This window comes from Sciurus carolinensis, chromosome 11 (assembly GCF_902686445.1).
Source record: "Sciurus carolinensis chromosome 11, mSciCar1.2, whole genome shotgun sequence".
Classification (NCBI taxonomy): domain Eukaryota; kingdom Metazoa; phylum Chordata; class Mammalia; order Rodentia; family Sciuridae; genus Sciurus; species Sciurus carolinensis.
The window spans coordinates 25,389,282-25,396,462 of record NC_062223.1 but is presented as its reverse complement, the minus strand read 5'-3'; the positions used below and the strand labels follow the sequence as shown (position 1 = coordinate 25,396,462).

At 34.5% G+C, this 7,181-nt stretch overlaps 1 pseudogene; it reads right to left on the bottom strand.

Annotated features, from left to right (window-relative positions):
- Positions 1-4,756: 4,756 nt before the first annotated feature.
- On the bottom strand, positions 4,757-5,689 carry LOC124960581 (olfactory receptor 4C11-like; annotated as a pseudogene).
- Positions 5,690-7,181: the final 1,492 nt, after the last annotated feature.

Genomic DNA, 7,181 nt, shown 5'->3' with positions numbered 1-7,181 from the left:
AGCCCTTGGTCTTCACCCCTCAACTTTCTACTTCACATATATGCCCACAAGATCACACACCTCTTTTCTGTCTCCATTATTTTAAAACTTGTTTTTCTAATTTCCTATCTTCCAACAGTGCTGTGAAAGAGTAAATGTGAACCTCAATTGAACAATATAAAGAAGGGAGGCAGAAAAAAATGTTAGTGAACAACAACAAAAAAAAGTTGGTTCAGCATTGTAAATAACTTTATAAAATCCTTTTTTGATGCAAGTGAGTAAACAAATATTTAAATGAATACTATTTTTATAAAAAATGTTGGCAAGGATATGGAGAATATGGCTGACATAGATAAAAGGGAATCCTTTCACACTGGTAAGAATGTAAATTAATATGGACTTTTTGCAAATAGTTTGGGATTTCTCAAAAATTTAAAACATAAATCTTTGTTAAATTTATTTTAAGTAATATATTTCAATGCAATTTGAATTAGATTGCATAGCAACCTGTACTTCATAATTATGCACAATTTGAATTGTTAATTTAAAATAAAATTAAAGAACAAATAAAAATAGGTCTATTATATGATGTTGAAAGACGGTACTGGGTATATATTCAAAGACAATATAAATTGTACTTCTAAGAGATATCTGAACTCCATGTTTATTGCGACCCTATTCACAATACTGAGAGGAGGAATCAACCTAAGTGTATATCAGTGGATGAATGAATAAATAAAATAATGTGTACACACAATGGAGTATGAGCCAAGCCATTTGCACCAACATGGATGAATCTGCAGCACATTAAGTGTAACAAGGGAGAGAGAAGGAGAAATATTGCATGTTCTCACCTATATGTGGAAATAAACAAAAAAAGATTCAGCAAATTTTATTTCATATTTTTATAATTATAACAAAATTAAATTCTATCATCATGTATAAAAAACAATAAAATTTTAAAAAAATAATAAAAAGTAAAGTAATGCAACAACAAAAGTTGTGACTAGAATTGTAGTTATCAGCAGTTGGTGAGGATGTGTGTGTCATGGGGTGTAGAGTGGGAATCATTGGTCAAAAGAGAAACAAGAGATATATATGAGGCACAAGTTAAAGGAATGGTGCCTGTAGTTACTAAGTGTGGGTTTTATTCTTGAAAAGAAAGTAGAAAGACAAATATTGCAAGTTCTCATCTACATGTGGAAATCAAGAGTTGAACTCAGAAGCAGTGCTGTAGCGTGGGAGTTACCAGGTGGAGAGGGGAAGGGGGACAGATTTGGGCCTGTTTGTTAAAGGAGGATTAAGTTTCCTTTATATAGGAAGCATATGTTATGGACATCCATTGTGTAACAATGAGTAGTTTGTAACAATGTGTAATATTCTTGAAAATTACCTACAGTAGAATTTGTTTTCATAAAACAATTAAAAGTATCAGTTAATTATAACACATATTTTAATTAGATCAAATTAGTTATTCTAAATGTCCACATATTTCAGACCCTATTTTACATAATAAGTATATAAAACTTTTATCACCTAAACAAACCTATGTGCAAAATGTATAGGGTATATACCAGGCTGCCCAAAGATTCCCTTCTTTTTTACTTAAGAAATACTGCCAGGTGTGGTGGACATACCTGTAACCCCAGTACCTTAAGAGACTGAGGCAGGAGGGTTACAAGTTCAAAGTCAGCCTCTGCAACTTAGGGAGGCCCTCAGTGACTTAGTGAGACCCTGAATCAGAATAAAATATAAAAAGGGTGGGGGTATGGCTCAGTGGTTAAACACTCCTGGGTTCAATTTCTGGTACCAGAAGAAAAAATAAATACCAAGGAATTTAGTATTTTCTTAGGTTTATATTGTCACATTAACACCACACTTCACCATTATTATATGCTACATTTCCATTGTAATATTAAATTATGTTCACTGAATAAAATAAAAATATGATTAGTAAATACATACAGTGTTTATACCTGAAAATACCAACTTTCATTAATATATTGGAAAACTCTATTTTATGAAAAAAATAGCCACACTAAATTGTTTATTACATTCCTTATGTGCACCATAGTTTTTAACTTTCATGACAAATCAATAAAATAGGGTTGATTTTAGTATACAGTTTACAAACAAAGCTTTAGCCCAGGATTTGAATTCATGCAGTCTAACTTCAGAGCTTGCAATTTTACATCATGTTCACCCATGGATCTTGAAGCTAGAATAAACACAGTCCCTGATCACCACATTGTCCACCTAGAGGTTCCTGCTTTTAGACAATTAGCAGCTATGTTTGAATTAATGGACACAGTAGGACAGAAGCATTGATCACATTGGCTTAGGAAACTTAGAGAACTGGTTAATAAACCTCTGGCACTGGTAGAACAAGCTCAAAAACTTGTGCTTTCTCTGAACTTTAGAGTATAGATGTCTAACTTCTCCATGTAAATATCAATTTTTTATGTTACTTGTGTGAAACATAATTATAAAAACAACAATGCTTGTTCTTCAAGTGAAAGGATAATTAGAATTCAGTTTCTGATTTAGGTGAAAGGCCTGATCACTTTGAAACTGTCCATTGAATGCATATGGTGTCCCAGAAATTTAAAATATGTTATTTTCCCAGTTTTACTTTTTCTTTTAAAATGGACAAAAAAAATCATTCATATTTATGTAATATGGAACCACATAAACCTTTTAACCTTTTTTTCCTCCTACAGAGTTACTTCTTATTTTATAATCCTACTTTTAATTTTAATTCTACATTTTATCCACATTTTAGTTTTTTCATTTCTTCTAATCCTTTGACCTTGATTTGTTCCTACAAAATGAAAATCACTATGAACCCTCTATGTAATGAGTATTGCATAAAGTTGTTCTTTTTTTTTTTTGTTATCGGTATAATAAAGGAGTACATTAGAGAAGTTTATGTCCAAATCAGTTCATTTCCTGGGTCTATAAAGTATGTGAATGTCTTTGTGAATGAGTTTCCTTGAAAGTAACTTTTGACAGAAGGATATGATTAATACTGGTAAAGATTTCCAATTAAGTTATGAGGCACCATATTAAAAAAGAAAGTGGAATTTAGTCACAGATGCTAAAGAAAGGGTGCAATTTCCTACAGGGAAATCAATGTATATTTATAAAGTTCATGATATAACTAAGACCTGTGCCTCTGAGGTACACCTCTTCATCTGTTCTTTTCCCCAATATGTGCATAAAAATTTCAATGGCAATTGTAATTCATAAAGCTATTCAACCCCTTTAGTACAGAGAGGAAAAAAGAGAGAGAGAGAGAGAGAGAGAGAGAGAGAGAGAGAGAGAGAGAGAGAGAGAGAGAAATAAAAAGGAAAATAATATGAGAAAGTGACTTCTTTCAGCAATAGTGGAGTCCCCCTGGCCCCACTATCTTGACACAAGTGCTCTATTCTCTCAGTGCCCATGGTAATTTCATTTAGTTTTTCAATATAGTCAACTTTAAACAAAAGAGATCGTATCTTTTTTTAAAAAAATCAGTTTCTATCTTTCTTCTTCTCAATTTGAGAAAATATGCTGGATCTCAGTTATATTTGTAGTTTTTGTGTTGTTTTGATTTTTTTTTTTTTTTAGGTATAGGGAATTGAAAGCAGGGGCACTTGACCACTGAAATCCATCTGCAACCCTAATTTCTATTTATTGACAGGGTCTCTCTGAGTTTCTTAGCACCTCACATTTGCTGAAACTGACTTTGAACTCACGATCCTCCTGCCTCAGCCACTGGTATTACAGGCATGCACCATCAGTCCTGGCTATATTTATAGTTTTTATTTAGTTTCAACAATATCCATTGTTTTATCTTTTTTTTTTTTTTTTTTGTGCTGGAAATTGAACTCAGGGCTTTGTGCATGCAAGCACTCTACCAGCTGAGCTTATTCTCAGTCCCATTGTTTTACTTTTATTTATCCTAGATTTAGAGTTCTGGTGCTCAAACTCCTGTACAGTACTCATGTAATGATACTCATCTCAAGACATTGTCGTACTACATTTTAAAGATGACAAAAACAGTATTTTGATTTGTTTAACAAGCAAAAGTAAAAGAAATATGCAGTTTAGAATACTTTTATGAAATACAACACTAATTTAAACAGATGAAAATTCTTTTTTTTTAGATGAAAATTATGACACAAAAACCAGTGACAAAATTAAATGTAAGTTCTTGATTCCATGAGTTATCTGCTTTGCCCTGTGTGTTCAAGATAGTCAACACATTACTAAAAATAGGTGACAGAAGGAAATAAAAATCACAATGAACTGCGTGTGCTTTCTGTAAATTTATAAATTTCAATAGCTCTGATGGTATAGCTGTCTCTCTTATCAGGAAATCACAGTAGAGACTGACTTGACATTTACAGCTTATGCTCAGAATTGTAGGAATGAATTTAGGAAATAAAGAGTTAGACTAATGATGTCAGGGACACTAATGGTCTGATGCCAGAGGCAAAGAAAATGCAAAGGAAATAAGGTACTAGTCAGGTTAGTGTGTGTATAAATAGGCAGGTCTTGGAAACACAGGGGTTGGGGGAAAAAGTGAAGGTGTAGAGAGAAAAGACATTTCTTCCTAACTACCTGCAAAAAGATGATGCTATAGAATGTATAATGACTGTCATCTAGAAAAATTCAGAACCTGCAACTCAAATAAAAGTACAGTTTACTGTAACAATTATCACAAATGATCATGTTTTATGTCTATACTTAGTCAATCAAATCATAAAAATAAATAAGAAACTGGACTCTCAATTCATCGCTTGCTTTCAGATGCAGTTTTAACATGCCACAGCTTTCTCATGGCATTTTTAACCTCTGCATTCCTCAGAGTGTAGATGAGTGGGTTGAGGAAGGGTGTTCCAATGGTATAAAACACCTACACCATCTTGTCCATGGGGAAGGTGGTTGAGGGGCATGTATATATGAATATACAGGGAGCAAAGAACAGGACCACTACAATAATGTGAGAGGTGCAAGTGGATAGGGCCTTTTTCCTCCCTTCTGCACTGTGATTTCTCAGCGAATGCAGGATGACAATGTATGAGATCATCAAAAGCATGAAGCTGCTTGAGCAAATTGCCCCACTGTTAGACACCACCACCAGGTTCATGACATAAATTTCCATGCAGGTGAGTTTCAACAAGGGCTGAAGATCACAGAAATAATGGTCAATCAAATTGGGTCCACAGAAGGGCAATCTCAAGGCCAGGATAATCTGAGCAGTGGAATGCATAAAAGACCCTATCCAGGCAAGAATAATCAAGATGAGGCAGACCTGCTTCCTCATGATCCTTGGGTAATGCAAAGGCTTACAAATGGCCACATAGGGATCAGCAGTCATGAGGATAAGGACAAAGATCTCCATACAGCCAAATAAGTGCAATGCAATGATCTGTGTCACACACTCACTGTAGGATATGAGTTTCTTTGCAGAGAGAGCATCCACAATCAGTCTAGGGGCTGTGTTTGTTGAAAAGCAGAAATCAGAAAAGGAGAGATAAAACAGGAAGAAGTACATGGGGCCCCCAAAAGACCGACTGCACTTGATGGTCACAATAATGAGCATATTCCCTGCTACAGTTCCCACATAAAAAATTAAGAATATTAAAAACACCATTTTCTGCCTCAGAGGATCCTGTGTCTATCCTAGCAATATGAACTCAGTCATGTTGTTCTTTTGGTGCATAATCTCACTTGATGTGAGGACATCACAGATTGGAAACTCTCATTCTGCATTGGAGGTAAGAAGAAAATGTAAAATAACTAAATTTGTAGTTCAAATATATATTCTCAGTCATGAATTTGTAACTTCCCAGTGGGTTATCATTAACAATCCTGTGAGATTTTCTGAATATAATTCAATTTCTAGAATTCATTTAATGCTTCACCAGATTGCATATGAAATGAATGAAACAGGGAAATAATGAAAAAGTAAGTGCTTCTTCAAGCAAAGTAAATATTGCTTTAGTGGATTTGGTATGAGCAGATAACCCTCCAAGCTGAGTGTGTTTCCTCAGTCTGTATCATGAAGTTGTGTCAGGATCGTGCATTGCAACAGAGAGAACACTTATGCTGGATTGGCTGCAATGGGCTTCAACCTTACTGGACCATGGTAGTAGCATTCAAGCAATATTACACAGTATTTTGGAGATCCCAGTCTGAATTTTTTAAACATTTGAGATTGCCATCCTTAACCCATTATCTCTTCACCCTACATATATAAGACACCTATAATAAATTTGAGCAAATTTATAGGTGGCCTATAAAATTTTTATATTTTCATAGATGTCCTATTTATAGAAAAAAGGTAACAATGTTTTTTTAATAGAATCTACACACACAAATAGAAACAGAGGGAGACAGAAATAATGAAATAAAATTACACTTGTGTAGAGCCAACTGTTCAGTGTGATCCGGTATAGGACATTTTTTTTTTATTGTAAACAAATGTGATACATGTTGTTTCTGTTTGTACATGGAGTAACAGCATACCATTTGCATAATCATACATCAACATAGGTTAATGATGTCTGATTCATTCTGTTATTGTTTCCTTCCCCCCACCCCTCCGACCCCACTTTTCCCTGTACGTAGTCTCTCCTTCCTCCATTTTCGCCCCCTTCCCACTGCCCATTATGTGTCATCATCCACTTATAAGTGAGATTGTTCGTCCTTTGGTTTTTTGAGATTGGCTTATCTCACTTAGCATGATACTCTCCAATTTCATCCATTTGCCTGAAAATGCCATAATTTTATTATTCTTCATAGCTGAGTAATATTCCATTGTGTATATATATAACAGAGTTTCTTTACCCATTCATCGATTGAAGTGCATCTAGGTTGGTTTCACAGTCTGGCTATTGTGAATTGAGCAGTTATGAACATTGATGTGGCTGTATCTCTGTAGTATGCTGATTTTAAGTCCTTTGGGTATAGGTCAAGGAGTGGGATAGCTGGGTTAAATGGTGGGTTCATTCCAAGTTTTCTAAGGAATCTCCACACTGCTTTCCAGAGTGGCTGCACTAATTTGCATCCCCACCAGCAATGTATGAATGTACCTTTTTCCCCACATCCTTGACAACATCTGTTGTTGCTTGTAATCTTGAAAATTGCCATTCTAATTGGGGTGAGATGGAACCTTAGTATAGTTTTGATTTGCATTTCTCTTATTACTAAAG